The following is an 18,972-nucleotide window of genomic DNA, read 5'->3' as shown; positions in this document are numbered from 1 at the left end:
GTGGTGGCTCCTCTTCCCCTTTCTGTCTGTGTCTTTCTCTTAAGTTAGGGATTATTCAGTTGCTGAATATTATACAAGCCTACCTAGAAAGAATGAGAAAGAAAAAACAAGTTTCTAACTCTTGAGAAGTATCTTGGACTCATAGAAAATGTACCTTGCCTGAGTCTGGAATGCCAACATTGCTTTTGACCAATGGGTGGCCTCAGACAAGTAGCTAGCTTTGCTGTGCCCCTCTTTTATCAGATGTAAAGTAGCATTAAATATAACCTGCCTTGGCTGACTTTCGTAACTGCTACAAGAATTAAGCAGAGAATTGTGTCCCATAAAAAAAAACAGTGTTATTATTCTTTGAAGATTTTACTTGAAGTGAACTGGAGGAGCCAATAAATAGCTAGTTAAAAAAAAAAAAAAGTTCGGTCCACCTATAAAGCAACATATAAACAAATTAAAATTAAAATTGTACCCTTCCAGCTGTGGGAAATGATACAGAATGACACGGTCAGAGTTGTACCTTCAAGAATCTAAACTCAGTGTTTATTGCCAAGTCATATCTGCTAATGTACTGCTATTAGGATATGGCTGAAACAAGCCAAAAATTCCCTGTAATCTTCATAAGGAATATTCAGTACTTTTCTTGTCAGTAGAATGAAGGGAATGTACGAATAACTAGTTTTATACAAGTGGATAAACAACAGAAAAATGCATGCAGCATTAATAGAAACTGCCATTGTCTTTGAGATCTGTAATTTCAGAAGTATGTACACTTATAACTTGTTGGAAATACCTAATTTTCTCAACTCATTCCTAAGTCTCATTTAGATTAGAGTTCAGTATCCCAAAGTAACATTGTAAGAGATGATGAAAGGCACATTTGTCACTGGTTGTCAGGCAACCCAAAGCATGCGTTATTGGCATGTACAAACACACCTCCTTATTAGGTATACAGAGTGGGTGTAGGTGCTGAACTGCTTTTCTACTGGTCAGTTTCCCTTCCAATGACAGAAGAGAAAGTATTTTTCCCCCAGTTAATTAGCATACTCTGGGGAAGTACCGGACTGTGTTTCTTACCCTGGTAGTGTTAAATATAGACTTGAAAACCAGCCTTCAGCATTTACCATTTAAAAGTTACTTTGGCTTTGGGTGTTCTAGATTTTATATATAAAAATACTCCAGAAAAAGTTGTGAAAATTCAAATAAATTAATAGCACATCATGATTATGCTATGAGAAGTTAGCAAGAGGGAGACTGGTTTTCCTGAAGATACCTTCCCATAAGATAAGAATCGACAATCATCTTCCCAGAATGAAACCAGGAAAGATATCTCCAGGTCACAAAGGTCAACAGAAATGGTGTTCCCTACCGCCACCCCACCTTTGCATAGACCACAGGCAAGAGGCAGAAAGCTGAGATTCGGGAAGAGGGCAGAGTTACAGCAAAGGGAAAAAAGGGAAGGGGACCAAGAGAGGGACATCAGCCTGCCCACCTGAGGGACTGTCATATGGCCTGAAATGTGACCCAATGAAAATAGTGTAGAAATAGATGCTTAGTGCTCTTTGAACTGTATGTAACTGGTTAATACAAGGTTATATAATATTTTCTACATGTTCTCTCATTCTGTGGCTTCTCCCTCCTCCTAATTCATCCTACACCCACTGGTACTATTTTTCATCTTACAGCACTGTTTCACGAAGCTTCAGAAGCTCCCCGTTTCCAATAGTGTTTTAAAAAAGAATTCTAAGCTTCTAAGGCTGGTATTCACACTTTTCCATGAGCTGTTCCTGCCCTTCAGCAACCTTCTGACCTGCTACTTCCCTAAACGGACACTCATTCCGCCCAAACTCATCATTTCCTAAACCTGCCGTGAGGGTTCTGACCCCCTGTCTCCCTTGCCTCTGCTCAAGGCAAACCTTAATGTTCTCCTCTTAGTTTTCTTAAATCTTCAGAAACGGAAGGATTACAGTGAGCATTTGCCATGTGATTACTGATTGCTTGTACTCTTAGAGAAGAACCAGAATAGAGTATCACTTTGTGCTGCAAACAAAAATAATAATTGCTAACTGTTGGGGTTCTCCAGAGAAGCAAGCAATAGGGTGTGTACGTATGTGTGTGTGTGGGGGGGGGGGTGGTGAGAGAGAGAGACTGAGATTTAAGGAATTGGCTCATGGGATGTGGGAGCCGGCAAGTCCGAATCTGAAGAAAGAGAACAGACCCTGCATATATTTGGAGGAAAAGTATTCAAGGCAAAGGAGAGGGCACGCACAGAGGTCCTGCAGCAGAGTCGCAGGCTGGAGACCCAGGGAAGAGATGACGTCGCACTCACGTCCCAAGGCAGTCTGGAGGCAGATTGCCTTCTTCCTTGGGGGATGTCAGTCTTTCTCTTAAGGCCTTTAACTGACTGGATGAGGCCCATCCACATTATGGAGGTAAAATCTGCTTTACTCAACCTACTGATTTAAATGTTAATTCCATCTAAAAATACCTTCACAGAGACATCTAGATTTATGTTTGACTAAACATGTGGGTACCTTGGCCTAGTCAAATTGACACATAAACTTAACCATCACACTAACCCATACAGATGCTTATTCTGTCCAGGCACTGTTCTAAATTCTTGACGTGTATTAACTCATTTAACTCTAACAACCCAATGAGATAAGGTTATTATTATCTTCCCCATTTTACAGTTGAGGCACACAGATAGATTAAGTAATTTGCCTGAGGTCATATAACTTATAAATGATGCCTTGCCAGGACTTGAATTTTTACAGCCTGGCCCCAGAGTCTATGTTCTTAACTGCTGGTCTCTTCACCTCTCAAGAAAAAAAAGTGAAAGCTGAACTCACTGATACCTTATATGTTCTTCCTGCTGCCTCCATAAATATCTTTGCCTGCCATTAACATCTGTTGGAAATCAGCTTTTTACAGAAACCTTATGTATGTCCACACAATAGCTCTTTGATGTAGGTAGTGTTATCCCTGTTTTACAGACGAGGAAAATTTGAGGCACAGAGAAGTTAATGATTTGCCCCAGGCCACGAAGTAGTGAGTGGAAAGCAGGCATTAGCCTAGGACCCTCAGTCTCCAAAGCACATGCCCTGACCAAAATGTCTCTCTGTATGTTAAAGATGTTCCTACTCATCTCTGTTTTGAAGACTTTAAATTACTTTAACCAAAGTTGGCTTTGCAAATTAACAAAAATTGGCTTCCTGTTTTGATGTGTTCCACAAGTGAAAAACACTGTACACATAAGCCTGAATTTCTGACTAATTCATGCACCAGAAAAGAACATAGATTGTAACTAAAGAACATAGATTGAATGGAAAGAAAAAAGAAAGAGCATTTCCTGTTTTACCAGGTAGGGACTAGCTAGTATCATCTACTGGGGGCCTGCTGCATTTAGAGAAAGAGCAAGGGGCAAACACATCCCTCTGAAGCCCTGAAGTGGGAGAAAAGGACCAGTTAGAGTAGAATACAGATTGAACCTGAGGAGTGACTTCGCCTGAGCCTAGCCTGCTGGCAAGAACTTCAGTGGGCAGGAAAACATACAACAGACATGGCCCGTTTTGCAGTGTTGGCTTGCTACGCTGGAATTAGGTGAATCTACTGTCTGTTTTTAAGGGACTGATGTAGAAAGTTTTATTCCAGAAGGAGTTTTGGTTTCCCAGGGGGGCCCGTGAGAAGGCAGAGCATACTATTTACTGTTGATAAGGATCATAATGGAGTAGTGTTTGCCACCAGGGATCTTTCACCTCTGTCTTCTTAACTCACTGACTAAATTTGTAGCCTGGGAGAGGAAAGGCCCCAGAAGTTTTTCGGCCTCTCCGGAAGTCAGTGTATGACCAAAGAATTTTAGAGCTGGGAGGTGTCTTTGAACTATTTTTCTCCTCTTCCTCTCCCCTTTATTTTTCAGAAAATTAAATGCAAACTCTGAGAGGTGAAGAGATTTGCCCAACACCACAGAGCTGGTAACTACAGGCTAGAATTATAGGCCAGATTTTTAGTGTCCCAGGCAAGTACTAATCCAGCCTCTTCACACTGTGTGTGATCAGAGTCATTCCTGACTTTAGACTACCTAGTTAATGTTAGGAATTTTTATTGTTCCCTGTCCTTGCCTAGAACACCCTAACTGGTCCTGAGCTTGCTTGCCTCTGACACTGTTTCCTGCTTACAAAATGTCTTTCTTCTTTCTCCTCTCCTCTATTAAAACTCTTTTGTTTGCTTAATAAATGGCTGTTCATTCATTCAAATAATATTTATTTAATACATCCTCCTATGTACTAGAAACTATTCTAGGAGCTGGGGATATAGCAGTGAACTAAACACACAAAATTTCTGTCCTTGTGGAACCTACACTCTAGAGAAAGGAACAGAAAACCAAACAGATAAATATATTCTTTGATATCTGTAACAATGAATGGTCTGTAGAAAAATAAATGATGAATAATGGGATAGAGAAGGGAATATGTGCTATTTGAGGTGTGGAAGTGAGGGAAAGCCTGGCATTGGGGGGCAGGAACCATAATGAAGGAAGGGAGGGAACAGACCTTGCATATATTTGGAGGAAAAATATTCCAGGCAGAGGAAAGGGCATGCACAAAGGTGCTGCAGCAGAGTGGCAAGGAAGCCTGCAGGACGGGAACATAGTTAATGAGTGAAATTAAGCAGAAATGAGGTCAGAGAGAAACCAGAGTCTATAAGACGTTGGAGACTGAGATAAGATAAGATAGGGAAAGGAAAGGACAGAAAAGAAAAGGAATTTGGACTTGATTCTCATTGTTGAGAAGACTTGGGGAGAGAGAGTAGGTGAGGGTTGTGAACTGATTTGTGCTGAAAAGGATCACTCATGTTGCTGTGCAGGGAATGAACCCTGGGAGAGGCAAAAGTAGCAACTAGGAGACTAGGTAGAAAGTTGTTGGAGGGGAATGGAGAGGTTCACCTTGAGGATGTTAACTTTGTGATGTCCTGTAAACATACAATAAAGCTTTTGCATAGGACTTAGATATATTCATCTGTGGTTCTGAAATCACACAACCCAGATAGGACTTCAACCCACGGACCTGGACTTGAACCCAGTCAAAATTCAGATTGGGACTTGAACCCACTGTCTTTTAATTGAGATCACACAGCTGATCTCAGGACTTAAGGAAGCTCATGTTCTTTATGTCTCATCGCCGAAAGAATTCAGTGAGAGGCAAAGTGATAGGTAAGAAGTGGATTTATTTAGAGAGATACACATTCCATAGACAGAATGCGGTCCATTTCAAAAGGTGAGAACGGCCTTGGGAGAAACACACTACAGAGACAGAAGTGAGCCATCTCAGAAGGCTCAGAGGCCCCAAAATATGGGGTGGTTAGTTTTTACGGGCTGGATAATTGCATAGTCTAATGACTGGGAGGATTATTCCAACTATTTTGGAGAAGGGTTAGAGATTTCCAGGAATTGGGCCACCACCCACTTTTTGACCTTTTATGGTTGGCCTCAGAACTGTCGTGGTGCTGGTGGTGTGCCATTTAGCATATGCTAATGTATTACAGTGCGCATATAATGAGGCTTAAGGTCCACTGGAAGTCAAATCTTCTGCCATCTTGGACCTAGTTGGTTCTAACCAGTGTTTGTCATGTCCTATGGCTATGTCATTCTTTTAAAGGTCGTACCCTGACCCCTTCCCTCCTGTTTCAGTTCCAGGGAGAAGTCAAGGTGAAAGGCATACATTCAGGAGTCATCAGTGTACAGATAGAATTTAAAACCATGAGGATGAGATCGCCTAGGGAGTGAGATGGATGGAGAAGAGAGGAGGCTGGAGGTCAAAGCGCTGGGATTTTGCAGAATTTAGAAGTTGGCAAAAGGAAGAGGTCCAGGCAAAGGTGACTAAGAAGGAATAGTAATGAGGTAGGAGGAAAACCCATAAAAAGTGAGAGAAAGGCAATAAAGAAAATTTCAAGGAGAGTGTAAGCAGCTGTTTGATGATTAGGCTTGACCACGTAAAGGTCATTGAAGACCCAGACAAGAGCAGTGTCAGTGCAGTGAGGGCACATAAACGTGATTGGCATGAGTTCAAGAGAGAATGAGAAGTAAGGGAGCAAACAATCTAAAAGTACTTGAGGAGTTTTATTTTAAGGTGGGACATAGGAATGAGGCAGTAACAGAGGGGTATTTTTTTAAGATGGAAAATATTATAGCATGTATGCATGCTGATGAGAATAGTTTGAAGGGAATGAAAGACTGACTTGCAAGAAAAGGAGCAGATTAGTCATCTAGGATGGGGGAGGAGTTGGAGGACCCAGGTGAGCTGGCAGGGTAGCTGGACAGATCTAAGGACCCCCTTGAGGTTAGGTTCATGATTCGGTGTGAGACCAGTTCGTGTGTGTTAATGTCTTTCTCCAGCCATATTCAGCTGCTTGGGTGCAGAGGCAGATTAGGTGAAGGGTTAGATTTGAACAGGTTAAGCTTTAGCTACATGAATATAACAAAGCAGGGAGGTGAGAAACTATAACAACGGACCATGGAATCCCAACTGGATAAACAGAGAAGAGAGAGCATGAGTGGTGCCATGGAAATTAAGAAGCCGGCAGGGTCAATCACTTGGAGATACTGGCCATGGTACAAACCCAGGACAATGTCTTTTTTTCCCAAAATACTCTAAAATGTGAATGACTGGTGAATAGCATATAAAGATAACCTTCCATGCATTTAATGAGAAAATAGATACTTCTTAACACAAAGAAATTAATTTCTAATGGGCAAATTCTAGGGGCATTTGACAGAATAATGGGAGAATATTGAAGGAAAGAGCCTCAATAATATAAGTTAAGGACTTCCCCATTTGACCAAAGTGTAAGGCTGACAGTGGTGCATGGGGTCCAGAATACGTGGTGACCCGTTGCTTTCTCTGTATCAAAAGTGAGTTATTCATCAACCAGAAGTCTAACGAGATGAAGTAGAGATCCACTTGATCTTGAAAGATCAAGACGTGTTATATACAAAATACAGGACTGGAATTTATATTACAGACTTCTTTATTCCAGAAGAAGGAACATGAGGGGAAGGCGGACTGTCTTAATAATTGACTTCAGTCACCATTTAGCAGCCACAGTGAGTTCTGTGGAGATATAGAGATAGATAGATAGATAGATAGATATTCTCTGTCTTCGAGGAATTTATAAATCCTAGGTGTATAGGTACTGGACGTGAGTGAACATGAATAATTATAGGATATATATAAGAAATACCAAAAATGTTCATGAAAATGCTGACAATAGGAATGGATAGATCAGTACTGAAAAATCAATAGATTTACTAGTATAGTCATTACTGAGAAACTAATACAGTTGCTCCCAGGAAATAAAATCCATTCTGTATTGTGGCAGAGACAGCTAGATGCCCAATTCAATATACATTCTACCCTTCCTCCTTAGTAACAGACCCCTGATTTTTATCTGGGCATACTGCTGGTAAAAAGAAAAGATTATTTCCCAGCCTCCCTTATAATTAGTGTGGTCTTGCTGTTAAATTCGTGCCATAAGATGTAATTAGAAACACATGGACTTCCAGAAAGTCACAATGCAAAGGAAGGAGGCATGCCCTTCTGTCATTCTCCTTTCCTGGACTGTGGATATGACGGCTGGAACTTAAGAATCATCTTGGATCATAATATGACATGGTAGAGATGGCAGAGCAGTAAGATAGGAGGTCAGATCTTTGGTGAACTGATCTATGGAGCAACCATAACAACCATTTCTGTTAAGAGCTGCCAAACCTGATCATAACAAACACACACATTTATCACTGTAGATACCACAGTCTCAGGTGTAGTATTTTACACATACTGGTCACTCAGTAAATATTTGATGAATAAATACAATTATTTGTGATGGGGGTTTTGCTTCTGAAAGTGCTGTTGTAGTGGAAACTCTAATGATGTTTCCCCAAATATAGCAGTTTTTTCTTCTATTGCCTTTAACTAGAGGAGCCTCTGAAAGTGACATATATATATACAGTTTACACAGTTAGAAGCAAATATAAGACAGGATATAAATTTTATTCACAAATATTTGCAAAATATTCGCTCTTAAAAATTGCCCTATGTATTAGTTATTGCTGTGCGACAAATCACCCAAATACTCATTGGCTTAAAACAATAATCATTTATTATGTTCTTGCTTCTGCGGCCTGGCTGGGGTTCAGCCGACCTAAGTTTGGCTCAGCTGGGCAGCTCAGCTTCTCACTGCAGGACTACAGACTGGCTGGATCAGCTCTGCTCAGAGTGTCTCTCATTCTTGGGCAAGTGGGCTACCCCAGGCACTTCTTCTCATGATGATGGCAGAAGCACAAGAAAAGGAAACACTCAAGGATTTTTTAGGCCTAGACTTGAACTGGCGCATAGCCACTGTTGTCTACACGCCATTGGCCAAAGCAAGTCACATGCTCTCGTGGACTCAATATGGCCATACACTATTTTCGCCTCCTCCCATCAAGAGGTAGTTTATTTCCCAGACATATTCTTTACCTCTTGAAGATGGGCTTGTGACTTGCTTTGACCAGTAGAGTGTGATAGAAGTGAAGTTTTGTGACCCAGTGAGCCCTAGCCTAAAATGACCTTGTATTTCCACCCTCACCCTCTTGGGATGCTGTGGCCACCACATGAGGATGAGGAAACCCAACTCAGTTGAGCCTCTTCATGGATGAAAGCCCACGTGGAGAGAGGCCTGGCCATCCCAGCCGTCCTAGCTCAGCCCCCAAGCTGCCTATTTAGCTGAATGTAACTTCACGAATGAGCCCAGGTCGGAACAGCAAAAGAACCCCCTGTCCAAACCGTAGAATTGTGACATAGCTATTTTAAGCCACTAAGTTTGGGAATGGTTTGGTATGCAACAATCGATAAATAACACATATAGCTAAGACCAAAGTCAAGCGACAGGGAAGTATACTCTGCATCAAGTAAGTGTGTGGGTACAGGGAGGGGTAAAGAATTGAGACCAACAAATCAATCCACTCTGGTGTATAATATCTGACTTTTAATTATTTTAAATATAGTTTGACCTTTAGTTGTTAGTGGCTTCTGACATTTTAAATCTGGTTTCTTGTTCCCCAACCCATTCTATCTTCATGATAGTTTATCTCCAATTCTTCCCTTTCTGTACTCACATGCTATTGCCCAGTCATGAGATGGAGTCTATTTCTGCACAGCCTTGAATCTGGGCTGGCCTGGAACTGCTTTGACCAATAAAATACAGAGAAGAAACACTGTATCAACTCCTAGCCTTTTAGAGGCCTGGCAGCTTCCATGTCCTGCCACCTTGTAAGAAGTACAACCGCCCAGGCAACTCTGCTGAGAGAAATCAAGTTTTTGACGTTTGTTGCAGACAGATGATCACTTACACATATGTTTTGTAAGGTCTATTTTGCATTTTCAATTTTTTAAGTTGACAGACACCACATTTTGTTTATTCCCTCATCAGGTGATAGACATTTAGGTTGTTTCCACTTTGGGGGAATTATGAATAACGCTGCTGTGAACATTCATGTGCAGGTTTTTGTGTGGACACGTTTTCATTATTCTGCATATGAGTGAAGTTGCCAGGCCATATGGTAGCTATACACCTTTGAATCTCTTTTCCTAAAGGAATACATTTTTTAAAAATCTGAATCTGTGACAAAATTTAGAGGGCCAGACATCCTTGGAAAATACAAGTGAACTTTTTAAAATACAGCATGTTGGAGAGGAATTACAAATATAGTATATAACATGGTTAAAAAGCTCTAGCTGATCATGTACAGCATAAAATAAAACAGAAAGGAAGCCAGGAATATAAAGTGTGTGTGTTAATATAAATGATGTCGTATACTTATTCCTGGCTCCCAATCTGAGCCCATCTTCCCCTCTCCCCAGGGCAGCTCTGTTCTGCCACCCTGGCCTCCCCAGGAGACAGCTCAAGGGACCACTCTCTCACCTCGTCAGCTGTCTGATCACTCAGCAGTGTATTAGAGGGGTCTTCCTTGATCACCTACCTAAAATACCTGTCCCTCACCATCTATCCCCTTGCCAATCCCCACATTCAGAGCATTTATCAGCACCTCAGATGTTTACTCGTTCATTCATTTATTTGTGTCTGTCACTCCCCAGACTGTGAGCTCTGTGAGAAGTGGATATTCATTTAAATTGTAACATCCCCCGCATCAAAACAGAGCCCGTTTGCTCAAAGTATATTTATTAAATGAATGGGTGAATGAATGAACGAATAAATCCTTCCATTCCTTGCAAAGCCTTTTTTTCTTTTAAAAAAAATTTTATTGAAATATAGTTGAGTCAGCTCTACCCACCACCAGAGCCTCCCATCAAGCCTCTTAGATAGCCTCAACCACCAGAGAGCAGACAGCAGAAGCAAGAAAAACTACAATCCTGCAGCCTGTGGAACAAAAACCACATTCACAGAAAGATAGACAAGATGAAAAGGCAGAGGGCTATATACCAGATGAAAGAACAAGATAAAACCCCAGAAATATAGTTGATTTACAATGTTGTGTTAGTTTCAGATGTACAACAAAGTGATTCAATTATACATATATATGTATATATGTGTGTATATATATATATATATATTCTTTTCTTTACATCATCTTCCATTATAGCTTATTACAAGATATTGAGTAGAGTTCCCTGTGCTATACAGTAGGTCCTTGTTGGTTATCTATTTTATGTATAGTAATGTGTACATTTTAATCCCAAACTCCTAATTTATCCCTCCCCCGACCTTTCCCCTTTGGTAACCACAAGTTTGTTTTTTGAAGTCTGTGAGTCTATTTCTGTTTCGTAAGTAAGTTCATTTGTATCATTTTTTTAGATTCCACATACAAGCGATATCATATGATATTTGTCTTTCTCTGTCTGACTTACTTCACTTAGTACACTTAGTATGATAATCTCTGGGTCCATCCATGTTGTTACAAATGGCATTATTTCATTCTTTTTTTATAGCTGAGCAGTATTCCATTGTATATATGTACCACATCTTCTTTATCCATTCATCTGTCGATGGACACTTAGGTTGCTTCCATGTCCTGGCTATTGTAAATAGAGCTGCAATGAACATTGTGGTACATGACTCTTTTTGAATTATGGTTTTCTCAGGGTATATGCCCAGTAGTGGGATTGCTGGGTCGTATGGTAGTTCTATTTTTAGTTTTTTAAGGAACCTCCATACTGTTCTCCACAGTGGCTGTATCAATTTACATTCCCACCAACAGTGCAAGAGGGTTCCCTTTTCTCCACACCCACTCCAGCATTTGTTATTTGTAGACTTTTTGATGATGGCCATTCTGACTGGTGTGAGGTGATACCTCATTGTAGTTTTGATTTGCATTTCTCTAATAATTAACAATGTTAAGCATCTTTTCACGTGCCTTTTGGCCATCTGTATGTCTACCTTGCAAAGCCTTTGCTGCATCGAGGACTGTCCTGTGGGAAACTGCATCAAGCAAATACCATGTGAAGTTGGCCACTATCAGAAAATTCCAAGGGACATTATTAGTCAGTTCACATCTGAGTCGTGGAAGCAGGAAAGAAAACAGAACATAAAATTAACCTAAATACTTCTGTTCTCACTTCATGACATGGTTTCTGCTGCTTTCCTCTTCAGCAGTTTTGGCCTTTTATACCTTTCTGTGTTTGCTGTTGTTTACTTCACACCTGTGTGGCACAGAACAGTAGGGCTGATTAAAAGAACCTCAGATCGACAGAAGCCTTCATTACTGATGCAGATAGAGCTCAGCCTGATTATCTCTACAAGAGTCCTTTTGAAAGTCCTAAATCCCTGAGGGCAAGTGTCCACCCGGCTTTCCCCTCCATATTTTCTTCATCTGACCACTGGTGTCATTGATCTGTTTTTGAAGTCCTTCCTTTCATCTCTCTTCATTTCTTTCACATTTGTCCCCGCTTTTTCCGTCTTCTGCTCCTATTTAAACTCAAAGACTAGTGTAGACAGCTGTACCAGGAGAGGCCTGTATTTTCTGCCACATCTTTTAGTTACTTCCTTATCTCAGTTCAGTTATATTGAACAAATGTTTGTGGAGTAGCTACTGTGCAGGACGCTTGCTAAGCCTTGGAGACACCGAGATTATCAAACAATTCCTGCTTCTAGTATTTCGCAGTTTTAACAGTCTCCAGTCCGTTCATTTGTGTTAGGATTGTAAGCTTCTTGAAGTTTCTCCGTGGGCTTAGAATAGCTTACACATAGGTAGTGTTTATTAGTGTGGGAAATGAATTAAACTGAATTGATAACCAACCTGGAATTTGATTTCTTTCTTTCACTCCTCTTCAATCCAATTTATGTCTACCTGTGATACAAAAAGAAACACATATTGGGTCTTTGTCCCCACTTCCTGACACAGAGCTCCTAAATCCCTTAGAATTTCCTGAGTGAGAGGAACGTCTTCTGTTCTAATGAGGTGACTCTTGCTGGGCCCCTAGATAGCTTCACGATGGGGGCTGGTTGCCAGAAAGACCAAGACTTGATTAGAGGTTTACAACTTTCAGTCCTACTTCCAACCTCCAGGGAGGGGAGAGGGGCTGGTGATTGAGCTCATCACCAATGGCCATGATTTAATCAGCCATACCTGCATAATGAAACCTCCACGAACACCCCTAACCGATGAAGTGCTGGGAGCTTCTGGGATGGTGAACACGTGGAGGTGCCGGGAGGGTGGCACGATCCAGAGAGGGCGTGAAAGCTCTGCACTCCATCCCCCTGCCGCCTTGCTCTATGCATCTCTTCTATTTGGCTATTCCTGAGTTGTATCCTTACAATAAATCAATAGCAGTAACTAAACTACTTTCCTGGGTTCCAGGAGCCATTCTGGCAAATTACCAGACCTGGGAGGGTGGGTCATGGGGACTTTGATTTATAGCTGGTGGGTTAGGAGTGCAGGTGACAACCTGAAGTGAGACTGCGCTTACGCCAGGTAATTATTAGTATCAGAAATGAATTGAATTATGGGACACCTGTTTGGTGTCCAGAGAGTTGGAGAATTGGTTGGTGTGGGGGGAAAAAAGCCCTCACATTTGGTGTCAGAAGTATTGTGAGAACAAACTCTTGGGTATATATACCTAGGAACTGCTGGATCTTTTGCATTCAGAATATATAAAGAACTCTTGCAACTCAGTAAAAAGAAGACAACCCAATTTAAAAGTGGGCAAAAGATCTGAATGTATATTTCTCCAAAGAAGATATACAAATAGTCCACAAGCACATGAAAAGATGCCCAGCATCATTAGTCATTAAGGAAATGAAAATCAAAGCCACAATAAAATACTACTTCCCACCCGTGAGGATGGTTATAATAAAAAAGATAGGCAATAACAAGTATAGACAAGGATGTGGAGAACTTTGAACCTTCATACATTGCTGGTGAGAATATAAAATTGTGCAGCTACTGTGGAAAGCAATATGGCAATTGCTAGAATTGTCAGACGTGGAGTTACCGTTTGACCCAGCAGTTCCTAGTATATACCCAAGAGAAATTAAGACACAGACACACACACACACAAAAAAGACACAACCACACAAAAGTATGCGCAGGCATGTACATAGCAGCATTTTTCATAATAGCCAAAAAGCGGGGATAACCCAAGTGTCCATCAGCTAATGAGTAGATAAAGAAAATGTGGTACATCCATACAATGGGGTATTATTTAGCAATAAAAAGAAATGAAGTACTGATACATGCTATGACACAGATGAACCTCGAAAACGTTATGCTAAGTGAAAGAAGCCAGGCTCAAAATACCACATATCGTGTGATTCCATTTATATGAAATGTCCAGAATAGGCAAATCTGTATAGACAAGTAGCTTCATGGTTGCCAAAAGCTGAGGGCTGTGAGAGTTTGGGGGAGCAATGGAGAATGAATGCTAATGGGTACAGGGTTTCTTTGGGTGATAAAAGTGTTCTAAAAGTGACAGTGGTGATGCACAACTCTGTGAATATACGAAAAACCACTGAATCGTGCACTTTAAATGGGCTAATTATATGGTATGTGAATTATATCTCAATCGGGCTGTTTAAAAACTGGTATCGGCCTTCCCCGGGAACAGCACAAGGTATGCACCTGAAATGGCAGGTTCAGTCTGACCCTTCTCAGTTCACGGACTTTACCATGGGTTAGTCACTTAATATAAACAAGAAAAAAGTAGTCAGAGAAATGCAAACTGAAACATTCACAAGGATATCACTTCACACCTTTCAGGCTGACAAAAAATCAGAAATGTGGGTCCTGTCAAGGGTTGGAAGAGATGTGGGAAAAGAGGAACATACCCTCCTCCCCTGCTGGGGCGCATCTAACCTAGTGCAGCCATTCTGGAGAAATAATCTGTCATAATTTAGTCTAATGAAGAAGACACGTATTCTGTGGCCCAGCAATTCTGCTCCTGGTATATATTCCAAAGAAATTTTCACACGGGTCTATGTGGGAACATGTGTGAAGATGTTCCTGGCATCACAGCCCAGGGTGAAAGGGGTTGGAATCTATCTGGGTGCTCATTCCTGGGTGAGTAGACAGGTTAAATGTGATGCACACGCTGGAGTCTAAGGGCTCTGTGAGTAGCATCAGGTTAGATGTGGGCAAAGCTGCATGGATGACTCTCAAATATATAGTGCTGAGTGGAAAAATATTAACACTGGATGGAGATAGTTAATACTGTTTCCATACATTAAAAATGTGCACACAGGGAATTCACTGGCGGTCCAGTGGTTAGGACTCTGTGCTTTCACTGCCGAGGGCCTGGGGTTCAATCCCTGGTCGGGGAACTAAGATCCCGCAAGCTGCAGGGTGCGGCCAAAAAGTTTTTTAAAAATGTGCACACATAAAACAATGTATTTTGCAATAATACATTCAAATTAAAAGATAGCCCACTCAGATAAATAGGAAATTATCCCTATGCCTGTTGGATCCTCCTCCTATGAGTCACAAAATGTCAGAAGTAGGAATTCCCTGGCGGTCCAGTGGTTAGGTCTCCGTGCTTCCACTGCAGGGGGCACGGCCAATCTCTGGTCGGGGAACTAAGATCCCACATGCCACACAGCCTGGCCAAAAAAAAAAGGTCAGAATTTATAGAGCTAGTAAAGATGAAAAAATATCCATCAGTAAGCCTGTAGGAGGGATTTCTGCCTTGGATAGGAGACTGTATCAGGTGGCCTAGAGCTAGATAAGCCAAAACAATTCTATCAATAAGATAACAGAGGTTGCAAGATTATGGCTGAATCCTGAGACAACCTAATTTCTTGACTGTTTTAAGGGTCAGTAGCCAGGGATGGTTTCTCCAAAACAGGATTTAAACCTTGGCTCTTTGAAACGGAAAATGGTTGGTTTTGCTCTAAACTGAGGTTGAACCATTGATTCCACAATGGCTCTTGGTATGTCCCTCAGCTTTTCTACTAGCCCAGCTATGTACACGGTTTCCTTAAACTTTCCTTAAAACAGATGTACCCACAACCCCAGTTCTTGCATCATTCTGCCAGTGGCTCCTGGCATTCCCTCAGACCATCCTGCCGAATGTTAAAATGGACTAAGCCAGGGTCCATGCCAGAAAGACTGGGTTTTCTCTCCTGGCATCATTATTTACAGCTGATTGTTCTTAGTTAAGTCATTTAACTTCTCAGAGCTTCTGTTTTTCTACATAAAAAAGAGATAATAATAAAATATGTTAGCTATCCTAAGTATTTTCTATGCAATTACAAATATACATATTGAAGCTCAAATTATATCCTATTTATTATACATATTCTTCTGTTAATTTTGTTTTTACTTTATATATATATATGTACATACACACACACACACGCATATATATAATGAATGGCTGTCCATGTCAATATAGATAAACAGTTAATGGCTGTCATGCATGTGGTAGGGCAGGGGGTAAAAGGGAAATCTCTCTACCTTCCACTCAATTTTGTGGTGCACCAAACTCTGCTCTTAATACTAGCCTATTTTTTAAAAAACTTAAAGTTGAGTCAACAAAATGATTGAGGAATTTAAAATGCATGTTAATAGAATTTCATGGTTAATAATCGTTATTGAATCTAGGATTGTACTATGTTAGATTATATTTGCAAAGTAATATTTTCGTATTTAAATAGTGTACTCAGTGAGAGAAATGATCTCAATATGAACATTTAATACATAATTTTAGATAATAGCTATCCATAGCAATATATACTTTAAAAAAAGTAGACTTTACTTTGTAGAGCAGTTTCAGGTTCTCAGCATTGAGTAGGAGGTAAGAGAGTTCTCACATATCCCTGCCCCCCTCGCCCATGCACAGCCCCTCCACTATCAACATCCCCCCACCAGAGTGTTACATTTGTCACAATCGATTTGTCACAATCGACTTGACACATCGCTGTCACTCACAGTCCATGGTTTGCATTACGGTTCACTCTTGGTGGTGTACATTCTGTGGGTTTTGACAAATATATACTTTTTAACGGCCACATGGAGTACCATGGTATGATCTGCCATGAATAGTTTAAACAATTATTTGAAAATGAAGTTCATTTGAAAATTTTCTCTACTATATACAATACGGATGATGCAATGTGTGTTAAAATCCTTGCTATTTTAGCTTATCAATCAATATAAGATTGATGCATAGAAAAATCAACAGAGGACATGAATAGTCATTTTATAAAAGAAGAAATGTAAATGGACAGTACGGAGTGAGAAGTTGCTCAGTTGCATTAACAATCAGAGAAATGAGATTTCGAAAAAGACATCCTTTTCGAGAGACATAGATTGGTGGAGATGAAAAAGATTGATAATATTGGGGCTGGGGCTTTCCTGGTGGCGCAGTGGTTGAGAGTCCGCCTGCCAATGCGGGGGACGCGGGTTCGCGCCCTGGTCTGGGAGGATCCCACATGCCGCGGAGCAACTGGGCCCGTGAGCCACAACTACTGAGCCTGCGCGTCTGGAGCCTGTGCTCTGCAACAAGAGAGGCCGCGATAGTGAGAGGCCCGCGCACCGCGATGAGGAGTGGCCCCCGCTTGCCGCAACTGGAGAAAGCCCTCGCACAGAAACGAAGACCCAAACCCAGCCAAAAATAAATTAATTAATTAATTAAATATTTAAAAAAAAAAAAAAATATTGGGGCTGGCTCTGCTGTAAACTGGGGGTGGATGGGTAAATCTTTGCACCCTTCTTCTTTTTTTTTTTTTAAATATTTATTTTATATCTGGTCACCTTCATGAGTTTTTCTTTTATTTATTTATTTATATATATTTATTTAGCTGCGTCAGATCTTCATTGCGGCATGCAGGATCTTCATTGCGGCACGCGGACTTCTCTCTAGTTGCGGTGCTCGGGCTCCTGAGTGCGTGGGCTCAGGAGTTGTGGCACGCAGGCTTAGTTGCCCCATGTGGGATCTTAGTTCCCTGACTAGGGATCAAACCCGTATCCCCTGCATTGGAAGGCAGATTCTTAACCACTGGACCACCAGGGAAGTCCCCTTTGCACCCTTCTAAGAGGGCAGGTTAGCAATATGTAACAACAGTTACAATGCACAGATCTTTTGGATTATTTTTAACCTTTCAAAACCTGTGGTAATAGTGTTATTGTTATAGTTCTTATCTTCTAAAGACAAACATTGAAATTTTTTTTTAATAAATTTATTTTATTTATTTTTGGCTGCGTTGGGTCTTTGCTGTGCACAGGCTTTCTCTAGTTGCGGCGAGCGGGGGCTACTCTTTGTTGTGGTGCATGGGCTTCTCATTGCGGTGGCTTCTCGTTGCGGAGCACGGGTTCTAGGGCACACGGACTTGAGTAGTTGCAGCACGCAGGCTCAGTAGTTGTGGCTCGCGGGCTCTAGAGCACAGGCTCAGTAGTCGTGGCGCAAGGGCTTAGTTGCTCCGCAGCATGTGGGATCTTCCCGGACCAAGGCTCGAACCCGTGTCCCCTGCAGTGGCAGGTGGATTCTTAACCACTGCACCACCAGGGAAGTCCCAAACATTGAAATATTATGAATGAAATTTTATAATATGGATTGCTTCAAAATAGTCTGGTGAGGGCTGGGGAAAAGTGGGCGGAGGTATAGATGAAGCAGATGAATTCTCATGTGTTGAAGCTGGGTATGTGATAAATATATACTTGGTCTTTGTCCTTGGTTCGTGGTACACAGTTTCTAAATCCCTTGACTGATAGGAGCATCTTTTGTTCTAATGAGGCCACTCTTGGTGGATGTCAGGATGGGGGCTGATCACCATAAAGACCAAGGTGTCATTAGAGGGTTGGAACTTTCAGGCCCACCCCCTTACCTCATTCTGTCCTTCAGTGGTTCACAGAAGAGACGGACTCTGGTCAGAACATAAGATGGTGATAGTAAAAGGGAAGCAGGCAAGTCGATGTTGGAACCTACAGAAGAAAAGAAAGGTAGTTAAAAGCCTATGACCGAGAGCAATGCTGGGAGGACACAACCAGAGTTCCAGGCCTCACAGCACCTCATCCTCACACCCAAGGCCACCTGCTCCCTGCTCCTGCTTTTCCTTCAGCCACAGCCTGCTGCAGGCCTACGCACAAAGCGGCCAGCATCGCTGGGGAAATTCCCCATACCACTGTCCAGCACAAGAGACCTTGAAGTCTGAGAAAGGTCTCTGGGGTAGGGATTGGTGGGTGGGCTGGAGGGGATGTAAGTGTGGAGGTGGGAGGGATGTGGCCATGGTTCTCAATTTTTTTTTTTTTTTTGGCCGTTCCGCGTAGCCTGTGGGATCTTAGTTCCCAGACATGGGATCGAACCCGTGCCCCCTGCAGTGGAAGCATGGAGTCCTAACCACTGGACAGCCAGGGAACTCCCTGTTTCTCCATTTTGAATAGATGAATGTATTTCACATGAAAACATTCCTGCCCTTGGCAGCAGGCTCTCTTGGTGCCATTGCAGGATAGAAAGATTTGTGGGCTGACCAGAGACCTAACCACCATAACTTCTA

Source organism: Eubalaena glacialis, chromosome 5 (genome assembly GCF_028564815.1).
Source record: "Eubalaena glacialis isolate mEubGla1 chromosome 5, mEubGla1.1.hap2.+ XY, whole genome shotgun sequence".
NCBI lineage: Eukaryota > Metazoa > Chordata > Mammalia > Artiodactyla > Balaenidae > Eubalaena > Eubalaena glacialis.
Note: the sequence above shows the minus strand (reverse complement) of the source record.